Here is a 14564-nt window from a genome sequence, read left to right as displayed (position 1 = left end):
TTTCTGTTTAGCATTTTTACCTCCTCGTTTCTTTCATTCACTATAGCATCTCTACATTGGAAAACACATGAGTTTTAGAGTCTCTCTGACATCTATTTTGGTCTTCTCTTTCTTTTTTGTCTTCTTTTGATGATATTGAGTTTTTCCACCATTGTTGTTGTTGTTGTTATGTGCCATTGAGTCAGTTTTAACTCAAGCGACCTTCTATGGGGTTTCCGAAAAGCAGCTGGGAGTTTAAATTGCCAACCTTATGGTTCAAACCGAACCTTCAGTCCAGTGCATTAATTTGCAGTGCCACACCAGGGCCATTTGTTGTTGTTGTTAGGTGCCATTGAGTCAGTACCAACTCATAGAGACCCTATACACAACAGAACAAAACACTGCCCAGTCCTGCAGCAATCTCACAGTCATTGCTATGCCTGAGTCCATCGCTGCCGTCGCTGTGCCAACTCATCTTGTTGAGGGTCTTCCTCTTTTTCTCCAACCCTCCATTTTATCAAATGTAATATCCTTCTTCAGTGACTGGTCCCTCCTGATAATGTGTCTGAAGTATGAGAGATGAAGTCTGGCCATTCTGGCTTCCAAGGAGCACTCTGGGTGTACTTCTTCCAACACAGATCTAGTTGTTCTTTTGGCAGTTCATGGTACTTTTAATATTCTTCTCCAACACCATAACTCAAATGCATAAATTCTTCTGCCGTTTTTCTTATTCACTGTCCAACTTTCACATGCGTATGAGGTTATTGAAAATACCATGACTTGGGTCAGGTACACCTTTTTTCTCAAACTGACATCTTTGCTCTTTAACACTTCAAAGAAGTCTTGTTCAGAAGATATGCCTAATGTAATATATTGTTTGATTTCTTGGCTGATGCTTCCATGAGTGTTGATGGTTGATCTGAACAAAACAATGTCTTTGACAGCTTGAATTTTTTCTCCCTTTTTATAGATGTTGTTTACTGGTCCCACAATGAAGATTCTTGTTTTCTTTACATTGAGATGCAATCCATACAAAAGGATGTGGTCTTTGATTCTTATCAGTAAAATTTTTAAGTCCTCTTCACTTTCAGCAACCAAGATTCTATCATCTGCATATCACAGTTTGTTAATGAGTCTTCCTCCAAGCCTGGTGCCACATTTTTTTCATATATTCCAATTTCTCGTATTATTTGCTCAGCATACAGATTTAATAAGAATGGTGAAAGAATACAACCCCGGAACTTACCTTTCCTAATTTTAAACAATTCAGCATCCCTTTGTTTTGTTCAAATGACTGCCTCTTGGTCTATGTACAGGTTCCTCATGAGCACAATTAAGGATTCCATAATACTCATATTTCATAATGTCCATAGATTGTCATAGCCCACACATTCAAAAGCCTTTGCATAGCCAATAATGCACAGATAAACATCTTTCTGGTATTCTTTGCTTTCAACCAAGATCTTTCTGATGTCAGTAATGATGTCCCTCATTCCACATCCTTTTCTGAATCTGGTTTCCGTATATCATCTCTGATAAGGTCCTTGAGTATAGTCACCTTTTATGGTATTTTCCAAAACCTATATGCAATGAACAAGTCATTGGTCTTACAAAATTCTATCATGTGATCTCTAGCATAATTTCTATCACAAAGGCCATATTTTCCAACTATTGATCTTTCCTTTTTAGTTCCAACTTTAGTGGTTTATCAGTTATGTAATGTAATATGGCAGTTATGTGATTATTTCATATGATGTGATCTTCTGTGATAAATAATTAAGATTAGGTTGAGATGCCTTACTTTTAGTCCTTTCATAGCCCTTACCCAGTGTAAGGGAAGTGCCCTGGGGTGTGGCCCACACCATCTTTAATTTTACAAGTGATAAAATGAGAGTAATGAGCAGAGAGAGAAACCTACTAGCACCCAGGAAAATGAACCAAGAGTGGAATTAGGGTCTCTGCACTGTGAAGCTCCTCGATCCAGAGGAAGATTGATGCCAATGCACAAAAAGTTCTCTAAGGAAAACTGAGTTTACAGATGTTGAAAGGAGACAAGAACTTGTTCTAGAGTTTATAAAAACATAAAGCCTTACCCTAGAGCCAGCAGTCTGAATTTAGATTCCTAGCCTCCCAAACTTTCAAGATCTTCATTTGCTGATAGGATACAGCCTAAATGAGAAGAAATAATTGCAAACATTCATTAATAATAGTAGCATGTAATGTGTGAAGCATGAATCTTAAAGAATTGATAGTTGTCAAAAATGAAATGGATCATCTGAAGATCTATATCCTAGGCATGCATGAGTTCAAATGGACTGCTATTGGCAATTTTTGGCCAGATAATCATATGGTTTACTGTGCAGGAACAACAAGCTGAAGAGGAATGACAACACATTAATCATCAAAAAGGACATTTCAAGATATATTCTGAAGAAAAATGGTGTCTATGATAGGATGATATCCATATGCCTATAAGGAAGACCATTATTATTCAAATTTATTCACCAACCATGAAAATTGGTGATGATAAAACTGAAGAATTTTATTGACTTCATCAATCTTCAATTGACCAAACATGCAATCAAGATGCACTGATAATTACTTGGAATGTGGAAGTTGGAAACAAAGAGGAAGGAAAATATGCCTTTGGTAATAGAAATGATGCTAGAGATCACATGATAGATGTTTGCAAGACCATTGACTTTATTCATTATAAATACCTTTTTTCAACAACCTAAAAGGAGATTACACATGTGTAATCAAAATCATTATGGTACAAAGCATCCATTGCTCATATGCAAGTTCAGACTGAAGCTGAAAAAAATTAAAACAAGTCCATGAGAGACAAAATATGACTTCCTGTATATTCCATTTGAATTTAGAAATCATCTCAAGAACAGATATGATGCATTAGACACTTGATGACTGAAGACCAGAAAAGTTGTGGGATGGCAGCAAGAATATCATATAGGAAGAAAGCAAAAGGTTATTAAGAAGATACAAAGTAAATAAAAGACCAAATATGGATGTCTGAAGAGGCAATGAAACTTGTTCTTGAATGTAGAGAAGCAACTGGAAGAAATAAGGAAGTAAAAGAGCTGAACAGAAAATTTTGAAGAGTAGCTTGAGAAGACAAAGCCAAGTATTATAATGAAATGTGTAAAGACCTGGAGTTAGAAAATCAAAAGGGAATACACTCAGTATTTCTCAAACTGAAAAAAAGAAAGAAAGAAAAAATTCAAGCCTCACTTTTCAATGTTGTAGAATTCCAAGGGTAAAGTATTGAATGATGAAAGAAGCATCAAAAGAAGATAAAACACACACAAACAAAGTCACTGTACCAAAAATAATTGGTCAATGTTCAATCATTTCAAGAGGTACTGTATGATCAAGAACTGATGTTACTGAAAGAAGTCCAAGCTGTACTGAAGACACTTGTGAAAAACAAAACAAAGCTTCAGGAATTGAAGGACTACCAAATGAAATGTTTCAACATGCTGATGCAGCACTGGAGGCACTCACTTATGTATACTAATAAATTTGGAAGACAGCTATCTGGTCAACAGATTAGAAGAGATCCATATTTGTGCCAATTCAAAAGAAAGGTGACCTCGTGGAATGCAGAACGTATCAAACATTATCATTATTATCACATGCAAGTAAAATTTTGCTGAAGACAATTAAAATATGATTGCATCAGTACATAGATAGGGAGCTTCCAGAAACTCAAGTTGGAATCAGAAGACAATGGCATGTGCAAGTCTTCAAACAATATCATGAATATTGCATGCAAGAACAATTTTGCTGAAAATATTTCAAAAGCATCTACAATAGTACATCTACAGGGAACTGTCAGAAATTTAAGCTGGATGCAGAAGAGGACATGAAATAGAGATATAATTGAAGGCACCAGATGGTTCTTGGCTGAAAGGAAGAATACTTGAAGAATGTTTACTTGTATTTTATTGACTATGCAAAGGCATTTGACTGTGTGGATTATAACAGATATGCAGATGATACAACCTTGTTTGCTGAAAGTGTGGAGGAGTTACTTACTGATGAAGATCAAAGAAAATTGGACCAATAAATAATATCATGATAAATGGAGAAAGACTGATGTTGTAAAAGACAGCATCTAACTAGGAGTTGGAACCAACTTGACATCACTTAACAATACAACAACAAGAACAAAAGCAAGCTTCCCAAAATGTGAAAGAATACATTTCTGTTTGTTAAAACCATCCACTTGTAGTATTTCTGATAATTAAGACACAATGTCTCATCCAGAAGCCTTTCAGAGGAAGGGCCTGACAACTTGTTTCCAAAAGGTCGTGGCCTTGACCACCCTACGGAGTAGTTGCATTCTGCACATGCAGGTTGAAATGGACTCCATGGCAACTAACAAAATTTCATGGTAAGTTGTGCCACAGTTTGTTGACCCATTCTCTAAATTGACAAGTTCTACAGAAATGCCCACCAGCTGCTCCTTGGAAACCCTATACAGGGTCGCTATGGGTTGGAATCAACTCAACGGCACTTAACAAAAACAACAACAGAAATGCCTGCTGTGATTTTGATTAAAATTGACCTGAATCTATAGAACAATTTGGGGAAAACTCACATCTTAACAACATGAGTCTTTCCCCTTTCCATCCATAAATGCAATATATGTCTTCTTTCTTTCTTTTGGGTTTCCTTTCAGTAATGTTTTTTGTTTTCACCATACAAATCCTGCCTATATATTATATTATACATGCAATATTTACATCAATGTATTTCATTTTCTTTGATGCGTTATAAATGACGTTATTTTCAAATTACTATTGATATATAGAAATAGAATTGATTCATGCATTTTGTGTTTTGCTAAACTCATTTCTTAGTTGTAGTTGATTCTGTAGATTCTTTGAGATTTTCTACGTTGAAATTATGTCATCAATGAACAGAGATGGTTTTCTCTCTTCCCCTATTGCACTGACTTAGACTTTTATTTTGATATTGAATGGAAGTGGTGAGAGAAGATATTCTTACCATTCTTCCTAATCTTTGGAGAAAACATTCAGTCCTGCACTATTAAATATGATGCTAGTTATAAAAGACATATATGCATATATGTTATTGTTGTTGCTTCCAAGAGAGGCTGGTGGGTTTGAACTGCCAAACTTGTGGGTAGTGCACTTAGCAGTCCAGTGCTTATCCTACAGTGTCACACCAGGACTCCATATGCATATGGAGTGGCACTGTAGGATAACCACTGGACTGCTAACTGCAAGGTTGGCAGTTCAAAACCAGCAGGCTACTACATGGAAACCCTACACAGTGTTGATATGAGTCATAACCGACTCAACAGCACTTAGCAACAACTATATATATATATATTTGTTGTTACGTGCCGTCGAGTCGGTTCCAACTCATAGCGGTCCTCTATAGGGTTTCCAAGGAGAGACTGGTGAGTACACTCTTTATCAGGTTAAAAAATTCCCTGTCTTCCTAGTTCTCTTAGTTTTTTTGTTTTTTTTTTTCTGAAGCAGGACTGGATGTTGGATTTTGTCAAATGTCTTTTCTGCATCTATTGAAATGATCATGACATTTCTTCATTAGTCTGCTAATATAGTGAATTACACTGATTGCATTTCAAATATTGAAATACTTTACTTTCTGAAGTATTTTTCACTTAGCCATAATGTATTGCCTTTTTAATATATTTGTGATATATTTTTAAGAAAATTTGTGCTTACGTTCATGAAGGATATTGTAATGTCTTTAGAATCAGCATAATGCTGGCTTCATAAAAATGAATTGAAAAGTATTCTTAATTCTAAATGTTGGATGAGATTGCATAGAATTTGTAGTATTTATTTCTTAAATGTTTAGTAGACTCACCAATTAAACTATCTGTAACTATAATTTTCTTTGTTTAACTACAAATAACATTCCTTTAATAGGTATGCATCTATTCACAATATCCATTTTTTTTCTTGAATAAGTTTTGATTGTTTTTGTCCTTGAAGGAATTTGACCATTTCATCTAATTAGTTTAATTTATAGGACTATTGTTCAAATCAAAATAGTTGTCGTCTAGTCAGTTGTTTTCTTTTGCTTCTTCCTTCCCCCACTCCCTTTTTTGCTTTGTTCCCTATTAGGATTCAGGAAGTCTATCCAGCCATATCCGCTACACACATTGCTCCACACACTGGTTGAGTTTACTCCAGCAACACTGGATCAATGATAAACACTGATCAACACCCACCCAGCCTGGCCTGAGCTGCTCTACATAACCAGTGATCATAAACTTATACCCACATTCCCATCCACTAACATATCCACTCAGACACAGTTGGTGATCATTCTAATGTTGCCAAACTAGTGATGAGAATAGTACAGTCAACCTAATTCCCAGATTTATTAAAACAAAAATTCGATGTCAAGCAAAACAACATGTAATCAACAAATAAATAAAATACCATCACAATGTCTTGGAGACAACAGACAATTTTAAGTCACATACACAGAAGGACAAAATGACTTAAGCAAGTGGCCAAAATATAGGGACAGAGGATCTTTCAGAGGAAGACATGATATTGAAATTACCTTGTAAAGAAGTAAAAAAATTCATATTTAGGACTCTTTAGCAGATTTAAGAAAGAGATCAAAGAAACAAAGACACCATCAAGAAAATCATATAAAATCCAGGAAAACAAAGCACAGGCAAAACTCTAAAAAAATTAGAAACCATACAAAAATAAAGACTAGAAATCCAGAAGATTAACATTAAAATTTCAAAAATATATAACACATTGGAAAGGTAAAGGAGTAGAATGTAATCAATGGAAGGCAGAATTAGTAAAATTTAAGACAAATCTCTGTATACTAATCTTTTAAAAAGAACAATCAGTAAAAAGAAAAATGACAGGAAATAAAAGAAAGCCTAAGAATTATGTGGGTCACCATCAAGTGGAATAACATAGTTAATTGAAATTCCAAGACAGAAAGAGGAAACAAAAAATTAATAAGCCAGAAAATAAAAAGCCCATCAAAAAGTTATTAGAGAGTTTTTGGAAGAAAACTTCCCTAATATCATAAAAGACAAAAAGATACCATTTAAAGAAGCCCAAAAAATTCCATACAGAATAAACTTCAAAAGACAGTCACCAAGAAATATTATAATCAGGAGGAGGCGATAAGATGGCACATTAGGCAGTACGCTATACAGACCCTCTACCACAAAAATAAAGGACAGCAAATGAAACAGATGCAGATTATAGTCCTAGAGCCCTGAGTTTCAGATGTAGGGATAGAGAAGTAGACTGAATGCTTACTAGAAGAGGAAGCTGAACAGAGGTAGCAATAAAAGGAACCAGACTGGTGATCTATGCCAGCCAACCAAATGCAGCATGGCCATCTTAAATAATACTGAGTGACTTTTAAGAAAAGACAATATATTTGACATTGCAGAAACATACCAGTGATGTACAGAGATAAAAGTGTGATTTTTTTTTTTTTTTTTTTTATTGTTCCCCACACTCCTCTGGTTACCAGAGATGTGGTTGGTCCCCACCAGCTTACACCCTCAGGGAAACTCACTCTCTCCCAGTAGTCAGAGCTGTACGGAGGTGAGCATAACAGTATAAGCCCCATCAAAGTAAACTGGAAGCTATTCACACCAATCCCAGCAACTAGATTCAGGTGAGACCTGCTCCAACCCTCTAGAGTTGGCTCTGACCGAAGTAGGCAGGCAATCTTTGCCAACCAGCCGGGTGCAAAGTGAACATCTTGAAATTTAAAGAGATGAAAAAAAAAAAAAAAAACAAAAAACCCACAAAAAAACTGATCACTAATGTTACAGAGAAAAGAAAAAAAAACTCAGATAAGCAAAGCATTACTTTAGAAGAACAAAATTGGAGATCTCTCACTCCCTGATCTCAAAATCTGTTACACAACTACAGTGGGCAAAACAGCCCGATACTGGTACAAGGATAGATACATAGATCAACGGAACAGAATTGAGAACCCAAACATAAAATTTTCTATATAGAGTCAAGCAAAGGACCAAATCACCTTAAATGGGGAAAAGATAGTCTTTTTAATAAATTATACTAGCAAAACTGAAAATCCATTTGGAGAAAAATGAAATATGACCTATATCTAACAAGACCCCAAATTTTTGTTTTGTTGAGTGTTCTCTCATATCTCACACCATATACAAAAACAAATTCAATGTGAATTAAAGATCTAAATTAAAAACCCAGAACTATAAAGATCATCAATGAAAAAATAGTGACAAGCTTAGGAGCTCACACGAATAGTAGAAGACAAAATAGATGACTAGGACCTCCTAAAAATTGTATACTTTGTCAATGATCAGCTGTCCATAGATAGATAGATTTGTTTCTGGGCTCTCAATTCTGTTCCTAGTCTGTCATTGTAACAATATATGGCTGTATAATAAGGTTTGAGATTGGAGATTGTGAGGTTTGTTTCTTTGTTCTTCTTTAGTAGTGCTTTGCTTATTCAGGGTCTCTTTCTTTTCCATATCAAGTGGTACTTAATTTTTCCACCTCTTTAAAAAATGATGATGGAATCTGGGTAGTAGTGACATTTTTACAATATTGAGTCTTCCTATCCACAAGCCTGGTATAGTCTTCCATTTATATAGGCCACTTTTAGTTTCATGTAGTTGTGCTTTGTAGTTTACTTTGAATGTTGTTGTTGTTAGGTGCCATTGAATTGGTACCAACTCTTAGTGACCCTATGCAGAATAGAACAAAACACTGCCCAGTCCTGGGCCAACCTCACAAACATTGCTACATTTGAGCCATTGCTACTGTCACTGTGTCAATCCATCCAAAGAGAGGTGACCCAAAAGAATGTGGAAATCATTGGACAATATCATTAATATCACAGGAAAGTAAAATTTAGTTAAAGATAATTCAAAAATGGCTGTAATAGTACAATGACAGGGAACTGCCAGAGGTTTAAGCCTGATTCAGATAAGGATGTGGATTGCCACTGTGGCAGCAGCAAGGAACTCAAGCTTAGTAACGATGTGAGACTAGTGCAGAACCGGGCAGTGTTTTGTTCTGTTGTGCATAAGGATGCTATGAGTCAATACCAACTCAACAGAACCTACCAACAACAACAACAGATAGACACACAAGCTCTGGAAACAGGTGTGGAAAGGTGAATGGGACTATACACATGAATATATAAAGGTTTGACTGAGGGTATTTCTACATGTGTATCGATATATGCTACAAATGTATCCATGAACATAGTAGAACATACAGGAGGTAAAGCTATGAAAAGTTCTTAACAGGAACCAAACACTGTAAAATGATGAGTTACAGGACCTGGATGTTCAGAACCATGGTTTCTGGACACATCTAGGTTAATTGGCATAACAAAGTCCCCAAAGACAATGTTCTACATCTTACATTGGTGAGTAGCAAATGGGCTCTTGAAAGTTTGTGAGCAGCCATCTGAACTGCAACTTCATAAGGTTTCTTCCTGTATGAAACTGTGAAGAATGAAGACAATAAAAAAAAAAAAAAAAACACAAGGAAACAACCAGTCCAAAAGACGAATGAACCACACAAACCTCAGCCTCTATGACTCTGAGACCAGAAGAACTCGATAATGCTCAACTACCACTGTTGACAATTCTGAAAGGGATCACAATAGATTGTATTAAAAGGAAGAAAAATGTGGAGCAAAAATTAAATCATCAAAAAGACCAGCCTTGCTGGTCTCTGATAGGGACTGGTGGAGCTCCTGAGATTTAACCTCTAGTAATTCTTCAGGCCTGGAACAGAACTCACCCCATGGCTCAAATATATGTCATCAAAAAGGCAGGATTTATGCAGGGATAAGGCTCAGAAGACAGGAAAGGATAGGAAAGAAGGATGACTGGAAATGGGAAACACAGAGAGGCAGCGGGATGAGTGCTGTTACATTGTGGGGATTGCAATCAATGTCATGAAACAAAACGTGCATGGATTGTTGAATGAAAAACCAATTTGCTTTAAACTTTCACAAAAATCACAACAAAACTTTTTTTTTTTAATTTAAATTTTTTTAAAAAAATCACATTTGAGGGCAAATTGCCTTCATGAAGAACAACTTGGTCCTTCCCTAAGCTGGAAGCATGGAAGGTTCCTGCATTGTTATTGAAATAGCTACTGTTTGGAGAACTCTGACTGGCTGCTTGGTAAGGGACAAGCTGTGCTTCTTTTTGAAGTTCCCATATTTAGCTCTCCACAGATGCATGAGGCTAGTGCTTCATCTGCCAGCCCCCCAGCAGGTCTGGTCCCATTACCTCATGTCCCTGATTAACTAGTCACTATGGACTCTTCATGGGAATCCTGGTGTGGCACTGTGGGTCAATGCACCAGACTACCAGTTTGAACCTCAATGTCAACATTCAAGCTCACCAGCCACTCCTTGGAAACCCTATACAAGATCTCTATGAGTCAGAACCAACTCAATGGCACTTAACAACAACATGGACTGTTGGTGTGGCGATGTAGGATCAGCACTGGACTGTGAACCATAAGGTTGGCAGTTCAAATCCACCAGCTGTTCCTTGAAAACCCTATACAGTGTCACTATGAGTCGAAACCGACTTGACACTTCACAACAACAACAAAAACAATTGAAAATGTGAGAACTCTTGGTGTGATACTGTAGGATAAATCACTGGACAGCAAGGTCAGTTTGAACCTCAAGGTTGGCGGTTCAAATGCACCAGCAGCTCCTTGGGAATCCTATACAGGGTCACTATGAGTCAGAACCATTTGACAACAACATTGAAAATGTGATGACAAATGTTTTATGCTGCCTGAATTCATGGACCAGTGTCCTAGTTCCACAACTCATGAAGCTTGTCTACCCATCAGCTTGGCTTATGTGTAGCCCTCACTGTTTTTACTGTCTGTTTTTTTCTAAGTCCTTCTGGTGGAAAGTGGATGATCTTGGGACCTATTGTTGATTTTCCTTTTGTTGTTGATTTGTGATTTAGGAGACTCCATGTGTTGCAGAGGAGAAAAGCTTCCCAGGATTTTGTGGCTGTAATCTTAGGAATGGATCCCTGGTGTGGTACTGTGGGTTAATGCGCCAGACTGCAAAGCCATTGGAACTGAAAAGTCGGCAGTTCAGGCTCACCAGCTGCTCCTCGAAAACCCTATACAGGGTCGCTATGGGTCAGAATCGACTTGACGGCACTTAACAACAACAACAATCTTAGTATGACTAGCATGGCACTATAAGATAAGCAGTGGACTGCAAGGTGGATTTGAACAAGGTTGGTGATTCAAACACACCAGTCACTCCTCGGAAATCTCTACGTGGTCACTATGTGTTGGAACTGACTTGATGGCACTTAACAACAACAACCTTTAGAGAAGCAGATTGCTAGGCATCTTTCTTCTGTAGTGCCTCTGGGTGAATTCAAATGGTAAACCATAGGTGCCACCCATAACCTTCTGTCTCTGCTCCTGGTTGTGATGCTCCTCTGTTTGTTCTCTCAGACCACTCCACCCTCTCCTGACCCTGAGCTGACTTTAGGAAGGAAGGCAAGACAGTAAAGGAAAGCTCAGTCAATGGCAAAGATGAATGTGCACACTGGGGCTTGGCTCCCTGGGGGAGAGTGCAGCTGGGGCACTCAGCTCAAGCATTGGCTTTCCCTCCTGCTGTACTCATCCCCTGCCTGCTAAAAGGCAAAGCAGCATGCTGTTTCCAGGCCCCTGGCTTGGGTGCCGGAGCACACAGGTCTGGAGTCAGCTATTGTTTGATAGGCCTGAACCTGGCTCAGCAGCTGCTGGGAGACAAGGCAGCAGATGGACTCCTCGAAGGTAGACAGCTCTGAATCACACTGGATGCTCTGAACCAGGACCTGGTATTTACTTCGGCTTTTTGCTATAGAGATGTCTGTGAGAAGTCAAGTCATCCCCTATCCCCTTTGCCTTGCTTCTAACAAAGAGCTTCTAACAAAGAGGTGGACCATAATTGAAGGAGGGGGAATTTTCCATGGCAGCCGGCCTGGGAATACAGGAGTTCGGCTCCACTAGGAGTTGGGAGGAGGCATAAGTGTCTTCCCAGGACCTGGAGATCAGCAGGAGCTGAGGGTCAAACCCAGAGGAACTGAGAAGATGAGGACTTGGCATCTTTGTTGTTCCTGTTCCTCCATTCTCCCTCCCCTTCTCTTCCCTCTGCCTTAATTTCTCTCTCCATCAGGTTTACAACACCCTCCTCCTAACTCTGAATGCCACCTGATGGAAACAGGAAGGATCCCTTTGAAGTCCTCACCTGCTACCACCCCTATGGTGCCTGGCTTAAGTGTCCCTGGGAAGCTGGGGAACAATAAGCCCCTCTCCATCCCCAGCCCAGGGGTTGTTTCCCAGGGAGCCTCTTAGGAGTTCCACAAAGGCCTGGCCTGCATTTGCTTCTTGCACACACTAGTCCTGCCCATCTGTTCCTAGAAAGCTGACAAGAGGATCACCTGCAGAGTGGGCCTTTGGGATAGGCTGGGCTATGAGTCTGTGTCAGACAGTCTGGTCAGCCCCAGGGGCCGAATGATGCTGTATGTTTGAGCACTTAACTCACTTTAAATGGCTCCAGCTGGGCTTCCTCTCCCCTCACTTAGGAGGCTAGTCCACAGTATTCATTTCCTTTGTACAATTTCTCTCTGCACCTGGAGTCATAGACTATTAGCCTGAGAATTCAGATAACCATCATCAGACCTACACAGAGTCTTAGCCAACAATTCAGTGCCTGCAGGAGATAATAGTCAGAAGCAAATTAACTTGAGAAGTTTTCAAGATACCCTAAGAAACACTAGGCAAATGTCTGCTTACCCTTTGATCTCTAGCATGATCCTGGATTCAGGGGAAAGAGAAGACAGCAAAAATACTCAGAAAGCATCTCTATGAATGCACATTCTAGATGAGAAAAAGGAATTTTTCAAACGTTTAAACTTTAAAAACGTATGTATGGACAGAGAATAAGGAAGACTGTAGAAGAACTGATGCATTTGAGTTATGATATTGGAGGAGAATAGTAAAAGTATCATGGACTGTCAAAAGAATAAACCAATCTGTGTTGGAAGAAGTACAGCCGGAATGCTTCTTAGAAGCCAGGATGAGAAGACTTCATCTCTCATACTTCAGACATATTATCAGGAGTGACCAGTCCCTGGAGAAGGACATCATGCTTAGTAAAGTGGAGGGCCAGAGAAAAAGAAGACCCCCAATGAGATAGATTGACACAGTAGTAGCAGCAGTGGACTCAAGTGTAGCAATGACTGTGAGGTTGGTGCAGGACTGGGCTTTGTTCTGTTGTGCATAGGATTGCTGTGAGTTGGTACCAACTTGACGGCACCTAACAACAAGAAGAAGCTAATACTGCAGTATCTTCAGTGGATTTTGAAGCTTATAGTACTTTTCTTTCATAGCAACCTATGTAAAACAGACTGAAACACTGCCCAGTCCTGTGCCATCCTCAAAATAATTTCTGTGTTTTAGCTCATTGGTGTAACCACTGTAATCACTTCATCTTGCTCATTTTCACTGGCCCACTTAAGGGATTCCACCACTTGTCTGTCAGTTTGTCTTACTGTGGAAGAGTTACCTCTGTAAAGTAAAGCTGAATGGAGTGACGATCCCAGGACCTTCATTTGCTAATGGGGCACAACTCTCTCAAAATGAAGAGAAAAAGCTGTAAACATGCATTAATATAGGAACATGGAATGTATGAAGTATGAACCTGGGAAAACTGGAAATTGTGAAAAATGAAATGGAACACATAAACATTGATATCCTAGGCATTAGTGAGCTGAAATGGACTCATATTGGCCATTTTGAGTCTGACAATCACATGATTTACTATGCTGATTTACTATACAATCACATGATTTACAAATTGAAGAAGAATGATGCCTCATTCATCATTGAAATGAATATATCAAGATCAGTCATGAAGCACAACAGTGTCTGTGATAAGATAATATCCATGCGCCTAAAAGGAAGAATAGTTAATATCACTATTATTCAAATGTACACACCAACTACTAAAGCCATTGATGATGAAATTGAAGAATTCTACCAGCTTCTTCAGTCTAAAATTGATCAAACATGCTATCAAGATGTATTGATAATTACTGTCGATTAGAATGCACAAGTTGGAAACAAAGAAAAAGGATCAGTAGTTGGAAAATATGGCCTTGGTGATAGAAATGATGCTGAAGACCTCATGACAGAATTTTGCAAGACCAATACTTCTTTATTGAAAATATCTCACCAGATGGAATACAAAGAAATCAAATTGACTACATCTGTGGAAAGAGGTGGTGGGAAAACTCCATATCATCAGCCAAAACAAGGCCAGGGGCAGACTGTGGAACAGACCATCTATTGCTCATATGCAAATTCAGACTGAAGCTGAAGAGGATTAAAGCAAGTCCACGAGAGTCAAAATATGACCTGGAATATATTACATCTGGATTTATAGATCATCTGAGGAACAGAGTTGATGCATTAGACACTAAAGACCAAAGACCAGAGGAGTTGTGGGATGACATCAAGAACATCATA

General features: G+C 38.4%; 1 pseudogene; it reads left to right on the top strand.

Moving 5' to 3' along the window:
- The first annotated feature begins 4253 nt into the window (after positions 1-4253).
- The window catches only part of LOC102835300, a 139939-nt pseudogene continuing 129628 nt past the window's right edge, over positions 4254-14564 (top strand).

This window comes from Chrysochloris asiatica, unplaced genomic scaffold (genome assembly GCF_000296735.1).
Source record: "Chrysochloris asiatica unplaced genomic scaffold, ChrAsi1.0 scaffold00316, whole genome shotgun sequence".
Classification (NCBI taxonomy): domain Eukaryota; kingdom Metazoa; phylum Chordata; class Mammalia; order Afrosoricida; family Chrysochloridae; genus Chrysochloris; species Chrysochloris asiatica.
The sequence above is the reverse complement of the archived record's forward strand: the minus strand, read 5'-3'. Positions and strand labels throughout refer to the sequence as shown.